At 35.4% G+C, this 20,848-nt stretch overlaps 1 protein-coding gene across 7 annotated transcripts in view; it reads right to left on the reverse strand.

The window, feature by feature from the left end:
- TBC1D5 (TBC1 domain family member 5) overlaps nucleotides 1–20,848 on the reverse strand; it is a 542,532-nt gene that overhangs the window by 496,869 nt on the left and 24,815 nt on the right. The window contains exon 2 of one of the 7 annotated variants that reach the window (XM_034662027.1): nucleotides 80–169. The exons of the other annotated variants lie outside the window; for them this stretch is intronic. The gene's annotated coding sequence lies outside the window, so the exon portion shown is untranslated. The remainder of the gene's footprint in view (nucleotides 1–79; nucleotides 170–20,848) is intronic. 7 annotated transcript variants of the gene reach the window in all.

The raw sequence follows: 20,848 nt of genomic DNA on the forward strand, positions 1-20,848 counted from the left end.
TGAATTTCTTTTTTAAAAAATATTGTTCGTGGATGTCACAGGAATATCAAGTTGTTATTAAAAGTTTCTAAAAGCTTACTTCAATTTCTGTCCATAATTCATCACAGACCAATGAAATCAGTTTGCAGACCAGCACTGATCTGAAGATCACACTTTAAGTAGCAATGCTCTAAAACATAAGCAGATCAAGATTAGAAAAGAATTTAGAAGAGAAAACAGTAATAGGTAACATTCAAATAAATAATGATTGAAAATTTCCCAGCTTAACTGAAGACAGAGTTGGACAATCTAAGATGTAAAAAAAAAAAAAAAAAACCATAATAAAGATACACATGACTATTAACACATTATCAGTGCAGAGGCTACATCCACCAAAATTACCACAATGCAATTCCAGACTAGCACTTTCTACCATTATTTTAAAAAACAAACAACTTAGGCTAGATGTACTCTAAATAAACAAAATAGAAACAAATGGACTCAGTAAATAAGGTTACTAGAGACCAAGTTTTAAGAGCTAATGATTTCCTCTCCCAGTGGAAACATTGTGTCCATACTGCCACTTACACTAAATTGTGTTTATCAGTTATTTTTAATGTGTAAGTTTATGAAAAAAAAAGAAATACATTCTTATATTGTCACAGGCTAAAAATATCTTCAATTATACTGAAAATGGGAACAAATCAGAGAGGGAGATGAACCATGAGATTCTGGACTCCAGGAAACAAACTGAGGGTTCCAGAAAAGAGGGGGATGAGGGGATGGGGTAACCAGGTGATGGGTATTGAAGGCACATGTTGTGATGAGCACTGGGTGCTATACACAACTAATGAATCGTTGAACACTATATCAAAACTTATGATGTACTATATGCTAGCTGAACATAAAAAACAAATTATACTGAAACAAACAGGATTCCAATTTCCATTCACTGTCCTTTTCAGTGTGAGGGGAGCTACATAATATTTCACCATATTTTACCTATCAAATCCTCTAAGCAGAACAGATTCTTTTATTTCTAAATGCAGTTCATTTAAAAGACCCTGCTCAGACAACTAGCAGAAATCAAATATAAATTCAAACCTACCTGAAAAACAGAAATTATTGCATCACACCTCCTGAGGAAGAATCATAACTAATATCTGTATAAGTGTTTGGTCATTTTTCAAATGTATGACACACACCTACCTGAAGCATCATAATAACCTGATGGGATCTTGGTTTTATAAAACAGATATAATAATGGCTAAAAGCTTAAAAAGTGAAAGAACATGTTGAACAGCATTAAAAAATATACTAGAAAAGATATGTAAATTAAATGTAACAATATAAAGAGAAAAATCTCCAAAATCTAATCAACGGCTGCTTCTTAGCATCATTCCCCATCACATGCAATTGAAAGGACAATCACTAGGCATACATAGCAAATAAACTAAATGAAATGATGTATTAACCTATCTGATTCAGTGCCACCAAATTCAAACAATTCGAGCAAGATTTTTAAAAATTTAATTGCTTATTGAACCTTAATAAGATTCATACGGTACTATATTTCAGGATATGGAAAAATAATTTAAATAGAAAATAAAACTGGTTTAAGCAGTTAAAACATCCATCAGGTAAAAGTGAGTAAAGGATGAGAAAGGCAGAAAGCCTTTTGAAAAACTCAGGGGCAACAGGCAAGGTCCTTAAACAAGAGAAAGTTTTCTCCAAACTATTCCATAGGTGTATTGATTCAAAGTTAATGCCTGAGCACATAAAAGTCACAAAATACCCTAACTTTGTGGTTTAGAATAAAGATGGATTTAAGCTGGAAATTCATGGTGAAGTTTTTGGGTTTTTTTAAAATTTAATTGTTTCAACCAGACACAAGGGTCAGGCTATGAGAATATTTGGCCTTATAATTAAAATTTTTTTAAGATTTATTTATTTGAGGGAGAGAGCATGCACACGTGCATACACAGGCACATCCATGAGTGGAAGGAGGGGCAGAGGGAGAGAATCTTCAAGCTAATTCCACCCTGAGGATGGATGGAGCCTGACAGGGCTTAATCTCACAACCCATGAGATCATGACCTGAGACTAAACCAAGAGTCAGATGCTTAACCGACTGAGCCACCCTGGCACCCCCTTATAATTTAAAATTTTGATAAGTTTAATCATCCAATACAAAGAAAAATGAAATATCCCTTGGTGCCTTTTGAGTTTTTATTCAAATTTATAATCAAATTTGTGTGTATTCTCAGCTGCTTCAAGTCTTTTTTGGGAAGGGAAAAAGGCAGGCTTTAAAAATAAATATATTTAATGCTCAGGGCGAGATCCCAGCGTTCTGGGATCGAGCCCCACATCAGGCTCCTCCGCTATGAGCCTGCTTCTTCCTCTCCCACTCCCCCTGCTTGTGTTCCCTCTCTCGCTGGCTGTCTCTATCTCTGTCAAATAAATAAATAAAATCTTTAAAATAAATAAATAAATGAATATATTTATTATATATTCATATTATATATATTTATATACATACATCCATATGTAGAAAATATTCCCATAATTGTAAGCTTTTCACTGGTACTTTCTGATCCTTACTTAAAACATGGAAGTGAATGGGTAAATACATTTTTAAGATAATACTAAAAATCAATGGTCTTTTAAAATATTTAAGTAGAAGCAAACCAAAGATCCTTTATGGCATCCATAAAAACAAGCCACAAAGCCAAAATCCTTCATCATAAACATCTGTAAATGGCTTCAAATTGGGGGGAAATAAAGGTTAGTACTTTGTACCTCTTGAGCTTTCTATAAGGACACTCAATAACTAAAATTACTGACATCTGAAGATTAACATCCTAAGTCAGAGAAACAAAAGTTTTCCCACCAAAACACCCCTATGCCCCAACAGGCAATAAACTCATATACATGGGAATTTGGGAATAGAACCTAAAATTGCTAAAGGCAATCATTAATTTTCTTCAGCAATGGGTATTATTTTTAAATAATTGTGCTAATTCTTTCCCATTCCATAATATCTCCCTAAAATTCAACTCAAAAAGAATGCACCATGTTTGTACTACTTCCTCACAGAGCCAGCACTAAAAAGGGTGCAGTTAAGGGTCTCACCTTTGTGCTCAAACCAGAATCTCATGCCTTTGTTGGAGTAGAGATTTTGTATATGAAGGAAAGCTAATTCTAAAAAATTTCTAGGTTTGATCAGCTATTCTTTTCATAAACACTGAATCCACCAGAGAATTAACTCTATCTTTACACACACGCCATTAATAAGCTGTTCTTTTACAAGTTTTTAACCAACACTCATTTCTTAAATAAAATCTTCAAAATTACATATTACAGAAAAATAATTGGTAACCATGTTATAGACAACTCTTTTTCAGCAATTAAGGAATAACTCTAGTATTAAATTGCAAATATTAGCAAGAAAATCAAATGGATATAGTTCATGCCTTGTTCTCACCTAATTATGAAAATTATGTAAAAAGGTTATAGGACTTATTTCAAATTCTATATAGTTAGGAGTCATAGCTATTCATAATTATACATTTGAGCTTAAATTATCTTAAATTAAATATTCTGAATTTAAATTATCTTTATGAATTTTATAATTAAGCCATTCTTATTGTATTAAATCCTTTAACAAAAAATTATATCTAATCTAAAATTTTAAGAACTGTATTTTTTAAAATAAAGTCATTAATTTTCAGTCACCTTTTGATTGGATTGCCATTTACATCTAAAGAAATATGGGTTATTAATTTTGCATTTATGTTCTAACAAAAGTAAATAAAAATCATTAACTAAAGCTTATTTTAAGTTTTTTAATTTAAATTAGTGGGTTTTCTAAACTTTGCGATAATTTTTGGTAAATGCTTCTTAATGTTTAAAAATTATAAACTTCCATATAATTATAAATGTAATTTTAATCTAAGTTATTTAATTTGACATAATTTAAATTCAAAGGTATCATGAATAGTTATCATAACTTTTAATTACACTGTATTTGAGACACGTATTTTTATATCACTTTAAGAAAAAAAATTATAGGTCATGTACTATCTCCAATTCATTTTACTGTGAATAGATTTTACACATATGAAAATTGATCCTTATGGTCTAAAAAATATATATTGATATGACATTATATCCATTTTCTCTCTTCTAACATTTATAAAAATTTTCACAGTTAACTTATTCAGAAAATGTGAGTTCAGATTTTAAAGTACGTTTTATGGGTAAAGTTCCTAGAATCACTTAAATACCTAAATTTAATTTCCTGAAAAGTTACTGAAAAGATTAAACTATTATAATCAAGTACTTTTACAATAATAAAAAGAAATCAATGCAACAAAATGTCCAAATAGGAGAAATATTTCATGTTTCTGCTGAAAGCCCAATTATTTCTATATAATCTAATATACAAAAAGAAAGTTATTGGGAGTTCTTTTAGATGGCTTTTATTTTTGTGAATTTAGCACAAATTTAGCGGTTAATGGCAGTTAATACAGCTTCTCCACAACTATACAGAAACTAAACAAAATAAACAATGAATAACTTAGAATAGTTATACTTCTCTCCATAAGAAGCCAAGTTAATTTACTTCCTGAGAAGAAAGAACTGAAAAAAGAAAGAGCATGCTAAACTAACTGCCATGAAACCTAAATGGAGATAAAGCTGTAACTGGAATTCATTAGATAAGGGGTTTTCTTTGAGAAATTTTGGAACTATAAAAAAAACAAACAATAATATTACAAATATCTACATTTCCCCAACCAGAATTTATAACAAATGGCATTCATATTATGAATTCAAGTCCATAAATATGAACCTTTATTTGCTTTACTTTATGTATATTTACAAAAGAATAAGTAGAGATAAAGTTAAAGTCCACCATTCATCACTCCTAGTGCCATTTCCCTCTTCTCACCTCCTTATTAGCAACCACGGTCATGAGATTGGCATGTATTTTTACATTTTCTACATTTTTATTTAGATATTGCAATAAGAGTCCTGTTTTGTATATTTTTTCAATTTTCATAAATGGTATACTAAAAATACTTGCTTTTTCATTCAAAATTATCTTTGAGATCTACTGATACAGATATACTTCATTCCTTTTTTTTTTAAGATTTTATTTATTTGAGAGAGAGAGAGACAGAAAAAACAAGCTGGGGGGAGGGGGCAGATGGAAAGGAAGAAGTAGACTCCCCGCTGAGCAGGGAACCTGACATGGTGCTCAATTCCAGGACCCCAGTGAGCTAAAGGCAGACGCTTAACCAACTGAGCCACCCAGGCACCCCTACTTCATTCCTTTCAACAGTATGTGATTCAGTACTTGCTACCGTGAAGTAATACAAAGTACTATTATGAATAGTACCCTAATATGAAGCTTCCTATTATGAAGTACTGAATCACACATGCATACCACATCTTATTTACCCAATCGTCCACTAATGGACATTTAGATTGTTTCTAATTTTGCACAATTACAAAGCTTTAAGGAATATCCTTGAACAAATCTCTATGTTCACATATAAAAACATGTGAACTTTGTTCTCTAAAGTAAGGTTTTTCAACCTCAGCACTACAGACATTTTGGACTGAATAATCCAAAAAATGCATTTTCAGATATAATAGAGAAAACCTTTTTTGGGGGGAAGGGGTCATCACAAAACATCTGGCACTTGATAACCAAGAGTCAGGCACACTAACTCTTGCAGGGTTGGGTAGCAGGTACATACCATTCTTGTGGCACTATGATGTTAATGCAGGGAGCACAGAATTATTTGATAACCCATGATCTCCCATGACTGTGACGACCCCCCTGACAAGCAGGTAAGAAATCTCCCCCCACAAAACACATTAATGTGATATTCCCTGGTGCACTGAATCCTCTGTTGTGGTGGACTGTCTTGTCAATTGCAGGACATTTAGCATCTCCTTGATCTCTACCCACTAGATGCCTCCCCAAATGTGACAACCAAAGACACCTACAGGTGTTACCAAGTGTCCCTTGAGAGGTAAAAATGCCCTGGTTGAGAACCACTGTTCTAAGGTATATATGAAAGTATATACAAGTATATTTTCCACTTTACTGAATACTGCACAACTGTTCTCTAAATAGGCATATCAATTTATACTACCATCAGCATATAATATCTCTGATTTCCAAATATCCTTGCCAGAACTTAATAACGTGTACCAATTTAAATCTTTCCAGCAAAATGAATCATTAATTTTCCAAAAGGTGACTGCCACTACAACTCTTCAAAAAAAAAAGGTACATGTGTGCTACTTCCAAGAAATTATAAAAACCCTAACCGTAAATGGAGAAATTTAATTATATTCCCTTCTCATTTTACTTTGCCTTTTTTTGCTAAGTGAATTTTTCTTGACATTATTATCAGTATATTAGAATTCTAACTTTATAAAACTTATTTTTCTTAGAAGCTTTAAAACTGTGATCCTTGGTCCACATTTCTTAAAACTTTCAATATCACACAGGGTTTTAAATAGCTTACTTTAAGTATTTCAACTGATGTCCCCACCTGTGGAAGGTTCCTACTCTAACACTTCTAAATTGGTCACATCTACATATAGAAATAGACTAGAGATATGCAACTGGACATTCATGATGCAAATATCTTCTACCAAACTCCCTATCTATAAATCTACTCACAAACTGATTTTAAAACTGGAAATCAGACTGAATCAAGATAGTGGACTCAATTCACATTGTAGCCTCCCTATCTCATACCAAATCTACAGAAATTAGATCTGAAATACATGGTTCTTGATTTCCAACTTCCTGTAAAAATCAATTGTAATTCCTGCTCATCAGTTCTATGAATAACCTTTTTTGTTTTTTTAATATAAATTCTACTTTAGGCTAAGCAGTCTTGTATGAATTTCTGTTACTGACACCAAAAGAATCTTGTCTAAGACAGTGGTACAATGAAATGATGACTCTACTGATAATGTTTCCAACACTGATCAGACAAAAAAAAAAAAAAAAGTAGACCAGAAAGAGGAATACCAGAACGACAGAAAACAAAATCTTAACTGAAGTACAAACAACAATAATAAAAACTACTACATTTGCTGCAAAACACAGGAGTTTCTCTGAGAATCCCAAATACAAAAAAAGCTATGAGAAGCTAGAGGGAGTCTGAAGGCTATCAACAGCACAGAGAGTAAGAACATCAGGCAGGCTATCTCCACACCTCTCACCTCCATGCCCCAAGGCGAAGCAGCCAGTAAGAAAGGTATCTGTGTGTCTCCCCCTCACCTCCTGCCCCCAAATAGGAGTGTGGACACTTGGTAAAAAAAAAACAATTTGTAGAAGACTGGTTCTCCCTAAAAAATATGTACCTCAACATTTTATCATCAAAGGTTTTTGAGGAAAAATGTAAAATGATCAATCAATGCTTTAGGAAGATTAATCCAGTATCAGTAAGAAAGATGAACTAAGGGGCACCTGAGTGGCTCAGTCGGCTGGGTGTCAGACTCTTGTTTTTGGCTTGGGCTGTGATCTCAGGGTTGTGAGATCCACCCCCTTGATGGGCTCTGCACTCAGCAGGGAATTTGGTTGGGATTCTTTCTCTCCCTCTCCCACTTCCCCTCCCCCTTGGTGTTCCTGTGCCTGTGAGTATGCTGTTTTTCTCTCTTTTTCTCTCATATAAATAATTTAAAAAAAAAAAAAAGAATGAACTAAGAAGAGGGAAGAATATAGACAGAAAACAGTGCAGGCATATAAAGACGTGAAATCCAGGGACTCTAAACAGAAAACAAAGATGCGCCTAGGCGTACTGATAAGAATAAAAAGAACCTGTTGAATGACTTGATGTTATAAGAGAGGAAAAGATAAAGACTGCTTCATTCATTCATTTATTTTTGGAAAATGCTCATTATAAGCTTTATTACAATATCTGTAGCACTCAGATACCTGTAAGTTAAATTATTAAATTAATTTGAGGATAAAGAAGTCAAAAATAACCCTTAAGACTTGAGGCCCAAGAAGGTGGTATGAGGCAAATAAAGAGCAAAGTGTGGAGAGAACACTTGATTTTTTTTTTAAAGATTTATTTATTTGAGAGAGTGCAAGAGCATGCATGAGCAGGGGGGAGGGACGGAGGGACAGAGGGAGAGGGAGAGAGAGAGAGAGTCCCAAGCAGACTCCACACTAAGCGCAGAGCCCAAGGCAGGGCTAGATCACAACCTGAGCCAAAACCAAGAGTCAGTCACTAAACTTAGTGAGACATGCAGGTACCCCGAGGATACTAGATTTTAAAAGACTAGTGATTATTTCAGTTTTAGAAATGCTGAGTTTGTTCTTATGAGAGTTATTTTTTATTAAAAAAAAAATATATATATATATACACACACACACATACACATGCACACATTTTTATATCAAACATATTTATAAAAGTTTTTAGCTTTGTATAAGGTATTTGATATGTGTAGAAAATCTAATAAGGATACATGTAATACATACTATAGAGCACAATAATAAAATGAATATGATAAACTCATCTCTGTCCTAAAAAGTATAATACGAACATTATCTTTAAGTTCCTGGTGTTTTCATCCCCAATTCTAACCTGCCTCACATCCCACATAGGAAATGACTATCCTAATTTTTTTTGTAATCATACTCTCACTTTTCCTTAATGTTTTAGCCTGTTTTTGTATAATTAAACAATATGTTTAGTTTTTAACTTGTTTTGAACTTTCCCATTAAAATTAGAATCATACCACAAGGCATAACTTATTTGATTGTGCTTCACTTTATTGCACTTCACAGATATTGCTTTTTTTTTTTTAAAGATTTTATTTATTTATTTGACAGAGATAGAGACAGCCAGCGAGAGAGGGAACACAAGCAGGGGGAGTGGGAGAGGAAGAAGCAGGCTCATAGCGGAGGAGCCTGATGTGGGGCTCGATCCCATAACGCCAGGATCACGCCCTGAGCCAAAGGCAGACGCTTAACCGCTGTGCCACCCAGGCGCCCCTGCCTTTTTTTTTTTTTTTTTAAACAAACTGAAGTCCTGTAGCAACCCTGCATCAAGCAAGTTTATCAGCGCCATTTTCCCAACAGCTGCTCACTTTGTATTTCTGTCTCACACTTTGGTAATGCTCACAATATCTCAAATGTTTTCATTATTATTATATTTATTATGGTGATCTGTGCTCATTGAAAGCTCAGGTGATGGTTGACTTATTTTAGTAATGAACTATTTTTTAATTAAGGTATGTACATTGTTTTTAGGCACGTTATTGCACACTTAATAGACTATAATATAGTATAAACATAACTTTTACATGCAGTGAGAAACCAAAAATATTCATCTGACTTGTTTTCTTGCAATATTTACTTATTAAAGAGATCTGGAACCAAACAAACAATATCTCCAAGGCATGCCTATATTTGTGTTTTTTCAGTGAAGACACACTATTTCTCACTAAATGTTATGTTTCTAAGATAATCAGTGTGAGTATATGTGGCTATAGGTCATTCATTTGCAGTACTCTATAACACTTCAATACATAACTGTATGAACACTTTAACGTATGCCACCACTTCTTCATCCTTTCTCCTACTGATGTATATTTGAGTATTTCTAAGTCTATGCTATTACAAATAATGCTTCTAACAAATCATTCTTGAACACATCTCCTGGTGCACACATCCAAGAACTTTACTTACAAACTAGAAGGGAAATTGTGTCACAGGTGACATGCATGTTCAATTTTACAAATAATACTAAATTATTTTCACTTATTTTCAAAGAAAAGTTATTTAAATTAGAAAGCCAGTACATCAAAGAACATAAGCAACGTAAAACACATGCCTAATTAAATTTGAATCACAGGTAAGCACTCAAATCCACATTAAAAATAATCATCACCATTCTGTTACTGCCCAGCATTACAAGTTAAAATTATATCAACATCTCACAGGAAACGATATCCTCACTTGCTTCTGTTTGCTCAGTGGATATATTCATCTCAACATGCCACTCTCTTAGACAAGGTTTTCTGGGTGGCAATAATAGAAACCTATACAAAGGTACTTAGCCCAAAGTGAAAACTTACATTAAAAAGAAATAAAGATATCTCACAGAACTGATAAGTAGAAATTACAGAGGGAGCTGGAAATCAGGTACTACAAAGCTGCCAAGAATTAAAGCTATTCTAACCCTCAGGAACAAAACTGCCTCTCAAAGGTGAGAGACAGTTTGTCCCTGGCAGTGGGCTTCATTTTGCTCTCTGCACACCAGTACCCTCTGCTGTTTCTCTGTGACCATAGGCTAACCATGGCTGTCCTGTCCGTGCCTCAGTAATACACATTTTTCAAGAAGAAAAACCCAACAGAATCTAACTTGAATCTTTCCTTCCAACAATTCCAAATTTCTGAAAAACTGCTTAGCTCAGTTCAGCACAGCGGTCTACCTATGGTCCCAACAGCTATATGTACTGGGAAAATGAGTGTCCTACTTCACAAACACAGCTATAAAGCAGAGGCATCAATTCTCAGACAAGGGCCTACGATGAACAGATACCACAGAAAACATCTACAACAACCAAGGGAAAATAATGACAGGTAAAGTGGATTATAACTATGAGAAATCTAACCCTAATTCCACACAACTGACACCTATAATCAGCATTCAAAAGTCAAACATGTACATACCCAGTGGTCATTCTAATAGCAGATACCAGCAGTTTACTCTCTAATTTTTCTCCACCTGCCCCTTAAGTTTCAAGCTGACACCAAAAGCACAAGTAACAAAAGAAAAAATAGATAAACATCACTAAAATTTAAAACTTTTGTGCTTCAAAGTACAGCTCAACACTTCAACAAAGTGAAGACAATCCACAGAATAAGAGAAAATGTTTCTAAATCATTTATATCATAAGGGACTTGTATCTAGAATATATAAAGAACCTCAAAATTCAATAATAGAAAGACAACCCAATTAAGAAAAGGGCAGAGGATCTAAATAAACAAACCTCCAAAGAATATATACAAATGACCAATAAACACCTAAAAAGATGTACAACATCATTTGTCATCAAAAAATTACAAACCAAAACCACAATGAAAAATAAAGTCAGCAAAATGGCAAAGTAGGGAACTTCAAGTTCTCTCACCTGACAGAAACATAAGCAGTAACTATCAGAACCAACTTGTTAAAACTAGGGAAAACAGGTAAAGATTTACAACAACCAAGCAAATGACAAGTCAAGAAAAAGATAATTTCAAAACCTGGCACAGCAGCAACCTTAATCTATGTTCCCAGTATGGAAGCCTGCTCCCAGAGACAGCAGAACAGACTTTATTCACAAATTTGTCTATCTGTTCTCACCTATCTGGGTACTACCTGAAGGACTGATGCAAGCTGCTCATCTCTGTTTCACCTAACTCAGAAATCAAGCTAAAAAGGCAGTAGTCATTTGAAAACATAGCAAGCAGAACTGACAACCTAAAGATGCGTGGAACAAAAGACTACTATTTAAACATAAAATAAATTATCTAAGGCACAGGAGCAAAAGCTGGGAAGAATTTCCTCTGACAAATTAAGAGTACAGACGGAACTGTGAAGACAACATGTATGCCCACAACAATATGTATGCTGAGAAAAGACCTGAGATCACGATCTGGAGTCCCAGGATTGAGCCCCACATCAGGCTCCCTGCTCAGCAGGGAGTCTGCTTCTCCCTCTGCCTCTGCCCCTCCCTCCCACTTGTGCTCAAATAAATAGACAGATGAAAAGAAAAAAAAAAGAAAAGAAAAGAAAGAAAAGAAAAGGAGGAAGGGAGGGATGAATGAATGAATTTAGGAAGAATAGACCTGAGAGATCCCCAAGCTTCCACCTTGGACTGACCACTGGGCTCAATGCAAGCCTGGCTAAGTGAAGGATTGCCCTGACAGTCAATCTACAAAGCCTGGGAGAGGTATTCTTCTATTTGTTTGTTTAGAATTTTTTGGTTTTGTTTTAGTTTCTGGCATTCAAGGCAGTCTCTGTCAAAACACTGGCTGAACACAAACTAAGGAACAGACAATTTACTGACCATATGTGACAAGGAATAAAGTCTTTGCAAAAAAAAAAAATTGTGAAAAATCACTAAACAAAATGGACTACTGGAGCCTTCAACAAACAAAAAAGAAACCAAACCCTTAGGAAAAGGGAGACTATTGATTTACAGAGTTATTACAATATTCATATGCCCAGTTGTCAACAACAAAAAGAAAATCACAAAGCATAGAAAGAAAATGGGAAAGTATGGCCCATCCAAAGGAAGAAAATTGATAAGAATGTCCCTGAAGAAACCTAGACATCAAACTTACTAGACAAAGGCCTTAAAACAACAGACTTAAATATGCTCAAAAAGCTCAAAGAAAACAAAAACAATTCAGAAAAACCATGTATGAGCAAAATTAGAATATCAATAAAGAGACAGAAATTATAAAAAGGAACCTAACAGAAATGCTGAAACTGAAAAACACAACTGCAATAGAAAAAAAAAGAAATCACTAGACTGACTCAAGAGCAATTTCAGCAAGCAGAAGAAGAATCAGTGGACCTGAATGTAGGATATTTGTAATTATTGAATCTGAGAAAGAGAGAACAGAATGAAGAAAAGTGAACAGAACCTAAGAGACCTGGTGAAACATCAAGCTGACCAAACATCATTGACCAACATAGACAATATAGGAGTCCCAAGGGGAGGAAAAGGAAAGAAAGAGAATTTTGGAAGAGGTCAAATCTTCCCAAATTAGATGAAATCGATGAAGCTACAAATCCAAGAAGTTTGGTGAATGCTAGGTAGAGTAAATTCAGAGACCCATTCTAATAAAACCACTGAAGCCCAAAGACAGAATCTTGAAAGTAGCATGACAGGAGTAACTCATCATGTACAGGGAAGCCTCAACAGATTAACAGCTGATTTCTCATCAGAAACCATGGCGGCCAGAAGGCAGTAGGATAACAAGTTTAGGTACTGAAAGAAGAAACCTTGAGATGGTTCATTTTATGTGTCAACTTGACTGAGCCACAGAGTGCCCAGACATTTGATCAAACATTATTCCAGATATGTCCATGTGGGTGTTTCTGGCTGAGGTTAACATTTAAGTTGGTAGACTGAGCAAAGCAGATTGCCCTACACAATGTGGGTAGACCTCATCCAGACAATCAAAGACCAATGTAGAACAAAAAGGCTAAGAATGAATTCCTCCTGCTTTGAGCTGGGTCTTTAGTCTTTTCCTGCCTTTGGAGTTGAACTGAAACTGGCTCTCCTTAGATCTGGAGCTTAACAACTTTCAGTCTAAAACACACCATTAGCAATCCTGGTTCTCAGGCCTTCAGACTCCAACTGGAACTACACCACTGGCTCTCTTGGGTCCCAGCTTACGACTGCAGATCTTGGGACTTCTCACCTTCAAAATGCCCTGAGCCAATTTCTTATTATAAATGTCTAAGTAAATGTGTGCATGCAAAAATGTGTGCACGTGCTTGCAGAGGCAGGCGCACACGCACACACACACACACACACACATCGTACTAATTCTCTTTCTCTGGATAACCCTGCTTAATACAACTATCAACCAAGAGTTTTGTATATGGCAAAACCATCCTTCAATATAAGACAGAAATTAAGACTTTCCCAGATAGGGGCACCTGGGTGGCTCAGTCAGTTAAGCATCTGACACTTGATATCAGCTCGGGTCTCAATCTCAGGGTCATGAGTTCAAGCCCCACATTGGGCACCACACTGGGTGTGGTGCCTACTTAAAAAAAAAAATTTTTTTTAAAAAGTTAACACAGTTCACTACCACTAGACCCATACTATAAGTAATGCTAAAAGGGAATCCTTTAGTCTAAACGAAAACACTATAAACTCATTGCCATATGAATAAATAAAGACCTCCAAAGAAGGTAAACACATGGGCAAATATAAAGGCCACTATTATTGTACTTTTTACTTGTAGCCTCATTTTTTATTTCCTACAAGATTTTAAAGAAAAATACATTTTTAAAAATTATAAATCTATGGTACTGGCATACAATGTATAAAGATATAACCAGAGACAAAAACAACATAAAGGGTGAGAGAATGGAGGTGTTATAGGCACAGAGATTTGTATGCAATTACAATTAAGCTGGTATCAATTTGACCTAGACTGTAATAAATTCAGAACATTAGTAGTCATCTTCATGGTATCCACAAAGAAATATCTAAAAATATACACAAAAGGAAATGAGGAGGGAATCAAAATGATTCACTACAAAATAAATTAAACACACAAAAAAGGACAGTAAGGGCAAAAATGGAGTAAGACAAACAGTAAACACATAACAAAATGGCAGAGGCAGGTGCTCCTTTTCTGTAATTATTGTAAAAGTAAACGAAAAACGTCCAACAGAACCGAAGAATAAACAGTTCCACAAAAATAGTTGGAGATTTCAATCCTCTACTTTCCATAACAGATAAAACATCTGGCAAGAAGATCAATAAGAAAATAGAGGACATAAACAATACTATAAACCAACTAGACCTAATAGGCTATATATAGAACACTCTACAGAATAGCAGAATATATTCATCCCATGTGCATATGGAACATTCTCCAGGAAAGACCATATGTTACACCATAAAACAAGTCTCAATAATTTAAAAAGACTGAAATTATACAAATTATCTTTTTCTGACCACAATATAATAAAGCTTGACATCAACTACAGAAAGAAATTTCATAAATACATGGAAACTAATATAGTCCTAAACAACCAATTGGTAAAAGAAGAAATCACAAGAGAAATCAGAAATTAAAGATGAATGGAAAGAAACACACAACATATCAAAACTTACGGGACACAGTGAGATCATGCTCAGATGGGTGTTTATAATTGCAAATGTCTCCACCAAGAAGAAGAAAGAGCTCAAATCAAAAACCTAACTTGAGGACTGAGAAAAAGAAGAGCAAACTAAACACAAAGCTATCAGAAGGAAGGTAATAATAAAGATCAGAGGTAAAACAAAGAAACACAAAAGAGTCAACAAAGCCAAAAGTTGTTTTTTGAGATCAATGAAACTGACAAACCCCAGCTAGAAAAAAGACAAAAATAACTAAAATCACAGATGAAAGTAGAAACATTACTATAGACCTTGGAGAAATAAAAAGGATAAGAAAATAATGTGAACAATTTTATGCCAACAAATTAGATAACCCAGAGAAATGGACAAATTCCTAGAAAGGAATAAATTACATAAACTGACTCAAGAAGAATACGAAAAATCTCAACGACCTAAACCACTAGAGATGGAATCAGTAATCAAAAACCTACCAATAAAGAAGTCCCGGACCAGATGGCTTCACTAGAGAATTATACCAAATATATAAAGAATTAACATCAATTCTTTTCAAACTCTTACAAAAAAATTAAAGGGAAAGGAATACTTCCCAACTCATTCTATGCAGCCAGAATTAACCTGACACCAAAGAGAGACTAAGGCTTCACATGAAAACTACAGATCAATATCCTTTGAATATAAATCAGAAATGTCCAATAAAGTTCTAACAAGCCAATTCCAGCAGAATATTAAAAGGACTGTACATCATGACCAAGTGGAATTTATCCCAGGAATTCAAGGATGATTCAACACAACAAAATTAGGCATTGTGACACACATTAATAGAATGAAGGGGGGAAAAAGCACACGATCATATCAACTAATGCAGAAAATGCATTTAGCAATATCCAAACCACCGTTTCATTATAAAAACACCTAGAAAACTAGGAATTAAGGGAACTTCCTCAACAGGAAAAAGGCACTTATGAAAACTCCAAGGCTAACAGCATACTCAGTGAAAAACTGAACTCTTTACCTCTAAGATCAGGAAAAGACTAAGATGCCCATATTTACTACTGCAATTCTACAATCTACTGGCAGTTCTAGCCAGAGCAGTTAGACAATAAAATTTTAAAAAGTAAAAGGCATCTGAATTGGGAGAGAAGTAAAACTATCTCTATTCACAAGTGAAATGATCCTATATATAAAACAAACTTCCAAAAAATCCACAAGAAAGCCACTAGACCAAATAAACAATTTCTGCAGAGTTGCAGGGTACAATTTCAACACACAAAAAGCAGTTGTGTATCTGCAATGAACAACCCAAAGAAGAAAATTTTAAAAGTTATTCCATTTATAGTAGCATCAAAAAGAATGAAATGACCAGAAATAAGTTTAGCCAAGGAGATGAAAGACATATACACTGAAAATTACAAGACTGCTGAAAGAAGAAATTCAAGTTGACCTAAATTAATGGAAAGATATTCTATGGATAGGAAAACTTAATATTCTTAAGATATAAATACTACTCAAAGTAATCTATAGATTCAATGCAATCTCTATCAAAATTCCAATAGCTTTTTTGCAGAAATGGTAAAGCCTATGGCTAAGTAGCACAAAATTTATTTAAGGGTGATGAAACGTTCTAAAAACTATAGTGATGCCTGTCCAACCCTGTGAAAATCTCAAAGCCACTGAATTGTACATTTTAGTGGATTGTTTGGCCTGTGAATTATATCAGTTAAAATTGTTAAAAAATGGGGAGGAGACCAAGATAGCACTGGAGCAGGAGACCTTAGTTTTGTCTGGTCCCAGGGATTCAGCTAGATAGCTATTAAGTCATTCTGAACACCTGCAAACTCAACGAAAGATCTAAGAAAATAATAGCTGCAACTCTACAAATAGAAAAGCGACCACCTTCTGCAGGGTAGGAGGTGTGGAGAAGTGAATCCTAGGCAATATATGGGAACACAGACTGGGGGGAGGGGACCTCCTTAAGCCAGCACTGGAAAGTGATATAGCAGCAGAGCACAAAATCGGAACTTTTAGAAGTTTGCTCTGGTGAGGGATGTCCCTGCCTAAAAAACACTCAGGTGGTGAAGAAGAGCAGAGTCCTAAGTGGGGGAGTGTGGTCTCTGGATCCGTGGGGTCACAGGAAGACCACTAGTATCTGAGTGCAGCAGAGCTCCCAGACATCAAAGCGGCAAGGCCAGCTGCAATCAGTAAATCCTGGAGTGGACTCCCAGCTTGGGGTTGCCATAAACTACAAACCAGGGTATGGTTAGCCAACCACTCTCCAAGCAGGGGCACAGCATGCAGTAGAACCAGGATGACACCCTTTTTTCCCCTCAGAGCAGCGGCCGGCATGTGCGCCACAGGAGCTTGCAGGGTTTCAAGACTCAAAACGGGGTCGTGTGCCTGAGAGAGAAATGCTCGGTCGCAGGCTGGGGGAACACGGAGTGTGGACTGAGATCAGGGAGACAGGAATGACTGACTGCCTTCCCCTGAGGGCGCACTGAGGAGTGGGGCCCTGAGCTTTCAGCTCTAGGGCTGGAGATTGGAAGGCTGCCATTTTCATTCTCATCCTCCAAAGCATTGGGGAAAGCCTTCAGGAAACAAAAGCCACAAAGAGCAACCTGGGCCACTTACTCAGCCTGACCTCTAGGAAGGGCGGTGCAGTTCTGGCCCAGGGAAAGACACCTGAGAATCAGTGCGACAGACCCCTCCCCCAGAAGATCAGCAAGAACATCCAGCCAAGACTAAGTTTTCCAATCACACAGAACTGCAAAACTCCAGCACTAGGGGAAAACAGTACACAGAATTCGTGATTTTTTTCTCATGATTCTTTAGTCTTTCAATTTTTCTTTCTTTTTTCAACCAATTTCTTAACCTTTTCTAAGTCTTTTTTAATTTTCATTTTTACAGTTACATTCTATCCTTTCATTATAATTTTATACTGTATATACATAACTTTTTCTTCCTTCACAATTTTGGGGTGCCTTTTCTTCTACAAACATACCAAAATACACACAGGATCTAGTGTATTACTCTGTTCTCTTCACCTGTGTCTTATACCTTTTTTTTTCGTTTTTTGTTGGTTGTCTTTTAATTTTCATTTTTACAGTTACATTCTATCCTTTCAATGTATTTATTTTTGTGCATGTCTAAGTTTTTTTTATTTACAACTTTGGGATCTAGTTTTCTAACAAATAGACCAAAATACACACAGGATCCAGTGTACTACTCTGTTCTGTTCACCTGATTATATTCTCTCTCTCTCTCTCTCTCCCCCTCTCTCTCTTTCAGTTTTGGGCCTCTTCTGATTTGTTTAGTGTACATTTCTCAGGGGTGATTGCAATTTTAGTATTTTCATCTCTCATTCATCTATTCTTCTCTTGAGAGACTGAAAAGATGGAAAAACTCACCTGAAGAAAGAGAACAAGAGACAGTACAGACTGCCAGGGACCTAATCAGTATGGATATAAGTAAGATGTCAGAACTAGAGTTCAGAATAATGATTGTAAAGATACTAGTTGGGCTTGAAAAAAGCACAGAAAACACTAGAGAATCTCCTTCTGGAGAAATAAAAGAACTAAAATCTAACCAAGTCAAAATCAAAAAGGCTACTAATGAGATGCAATCAAAAATGGAGGCTCTAACTGATAGGATAAATAAGGCAGAAGAGACAATTAGTGATACAGAAGACAAAATGGAGAATAAAGAAGCTGAGAAAAAGAGATAAACAATTACTAGATCATGAGGGGGAGAATTTGACAGATAAGTGATACCAAAAAGTGAAACAATATTAGAATAATGGGATCCCAGAAGAGGAAAGTGGGGTGGGGGGGAGAAGGTATATTGGAGCAAATTATAGCTGAGAACTTCCCTAATCTGGGGAAGAAAACAAGCATTCAAGTCCAGAAGACACAGAGAACACCCACCAAAAAATCAATAAAAATAGGTCAACACCACAACATATAACAGTAAAATCTGCATATCTCAGAGACAAAGAGAAAATCCTGAAAGCAGCTCGGACAAGAGGTCCATTACCAACAAGGGTAGAAACATTAGACTAGCAGCAGACCTATCCACAGAGACCTGCCAGACCAGAAAGGAATGGCAAGATATATTCAGAGTGCTAAATGAGAAATCATGCAGCCAAGAATACTTTATCCGGCAAGGAAGTCATTCAAAATAGAAGGAGAGATAAAAAGATTCCAGGACAAACAAAAACTAAAAGAATTTGGGATCACTAAACCAGCCCTGCAGGAAATATTAACGGGATCTTTAAGCGAAGAAAGAGCCCAAAAGTAACACAGATCAGAAAGGAACAGAGATGATATACAGAAATAGTAACTTTACAGGTAATACAATGGTATTAAATTCATATCTTTCAATAGTTACTCTGAATGTAAATAGGTTAAATGTCCCAATCAAAAGACACAGGGCATCAGATTGGATTAAAAAGCAAGACCCATCAATATACTGTCTGTAAGAGACTCATTTTAGACCCAGAGACACCTCCAGATAGAAAGTGAGGGGATGGAATACCATTTATCATGCAATGGATATCAAAAGAAAGCTGGGGGAGCAATCCTTATATCAGACAAAATAGATTTTAAACCAAAAACTGTAATAAAAGATGAGAAAGGACACTATATCATAATTAAAGGGTCTATCCAACAGGAAGATCTAACAATTCTAAATACGTATGCCCCTAACATGGGAGCAGCCAATTATATAAACCAGTTAATAACATACTCAAGGAAACACATCGATAATAATACAGTAATAGTAAGGGACTTTAACACCACACTCACTACAAAGGACAGATTATCTAAGCGGAAGATCAACAAGGAAACAATGGCTTTGAATGACATACTGGACCAGATGCACTTATATATTCAGAACATTCCATCCTAAAGCAACAGAGTACATATTCTTCTGGAGTACACATGGAACATTCTCCAGAATAGATCACATACTGGGTCACAAATTAGGTCTCAACTGGTACCAAAAGACTAGGCTTGTTCCCTGCATATTTTCAGACCACAATGCTTTGAAACTAGAACTCAATCACAAAAGGAAATTTGGAAAGACCCAAATACATGGAGGCTAAAGAGCATCCTACGAAAGAACGAATGGGTCAACCAGGAAATTAAAGGAGAATTTTAAAAATTCATGGAAACACATGAAAATGAAAACACAACTATTCAAAACCTGTGCATTGCAGCAAAAGCAGTCCTAAGACTAAAGTATATAGCAATATAGCCTTTCTCAAGAAAAAAGAAAGGTCTCAAATACACAACCTAACTCACACCTAAAGCAGCTGGAAAAAGAACAGCAAATAAACCAGCAAGAGAAGAGAATTAATAAAGATTAGAGCAGAAATCAATGAAAGAGAAACCAAAAGAACAGAACAGATCAATGAAACTAGGATCTGGTTCTTTGAAAGAATTAATAAGATTGATAAACCCCTGGCCAAACTTATCAAAAAGAAAAGAAAAAGGACCCAAATAAAATCATGGATGAAAGAAGAGAGATCAGGACCAACATCGAAAAAAATACAATTACAAGAACATATTATGAGCAACTAAATGCCAACAAATTAGGCAATATGGAAGAAATGGATGCATTCCTAGAGATGTATAAACTACCAAAACTGAAACAGGAAGAAACAGAAAACCTGAATAGACCCATAACCAGCAAGGAAATTGAAGAGGTAATCAAAAATCTCCCAACAAACAAGAGTCCAGGGCCAGATGGCTTCCCAGGAGAATTCTACCAAACATTTAAAGAAGCATTAATGCCTATTCTTATGAAGCTGTTTCAAAAAAATAGAAATGGAAGGAAAACTTCCAAACTCTTTCTACGAGGCCAGCATTATCTTAATACCAAAACCAGACAAAGACCCCACCGAAAAGGAGAATTACAGACTAACATCCCTGATGAACATGGATGCAAAAATTCTCACCAAGACACTAGC

The sequence above is a fragment of the Ailuropoda melanoleuca genome, chromosome 6 (genome assembly GCF_002007445.2).
Source record: "Ailuropoda melanoleuca isolate Jingjing chromosome 6, ASM200744v2, whole genome shotgun sequence".
NCBI lineage: Eukaryota > Metazoa > Chordata > Mammalia > Carnivora > Ursidae > Ailuropoda > Ailuropoda melanoleuca.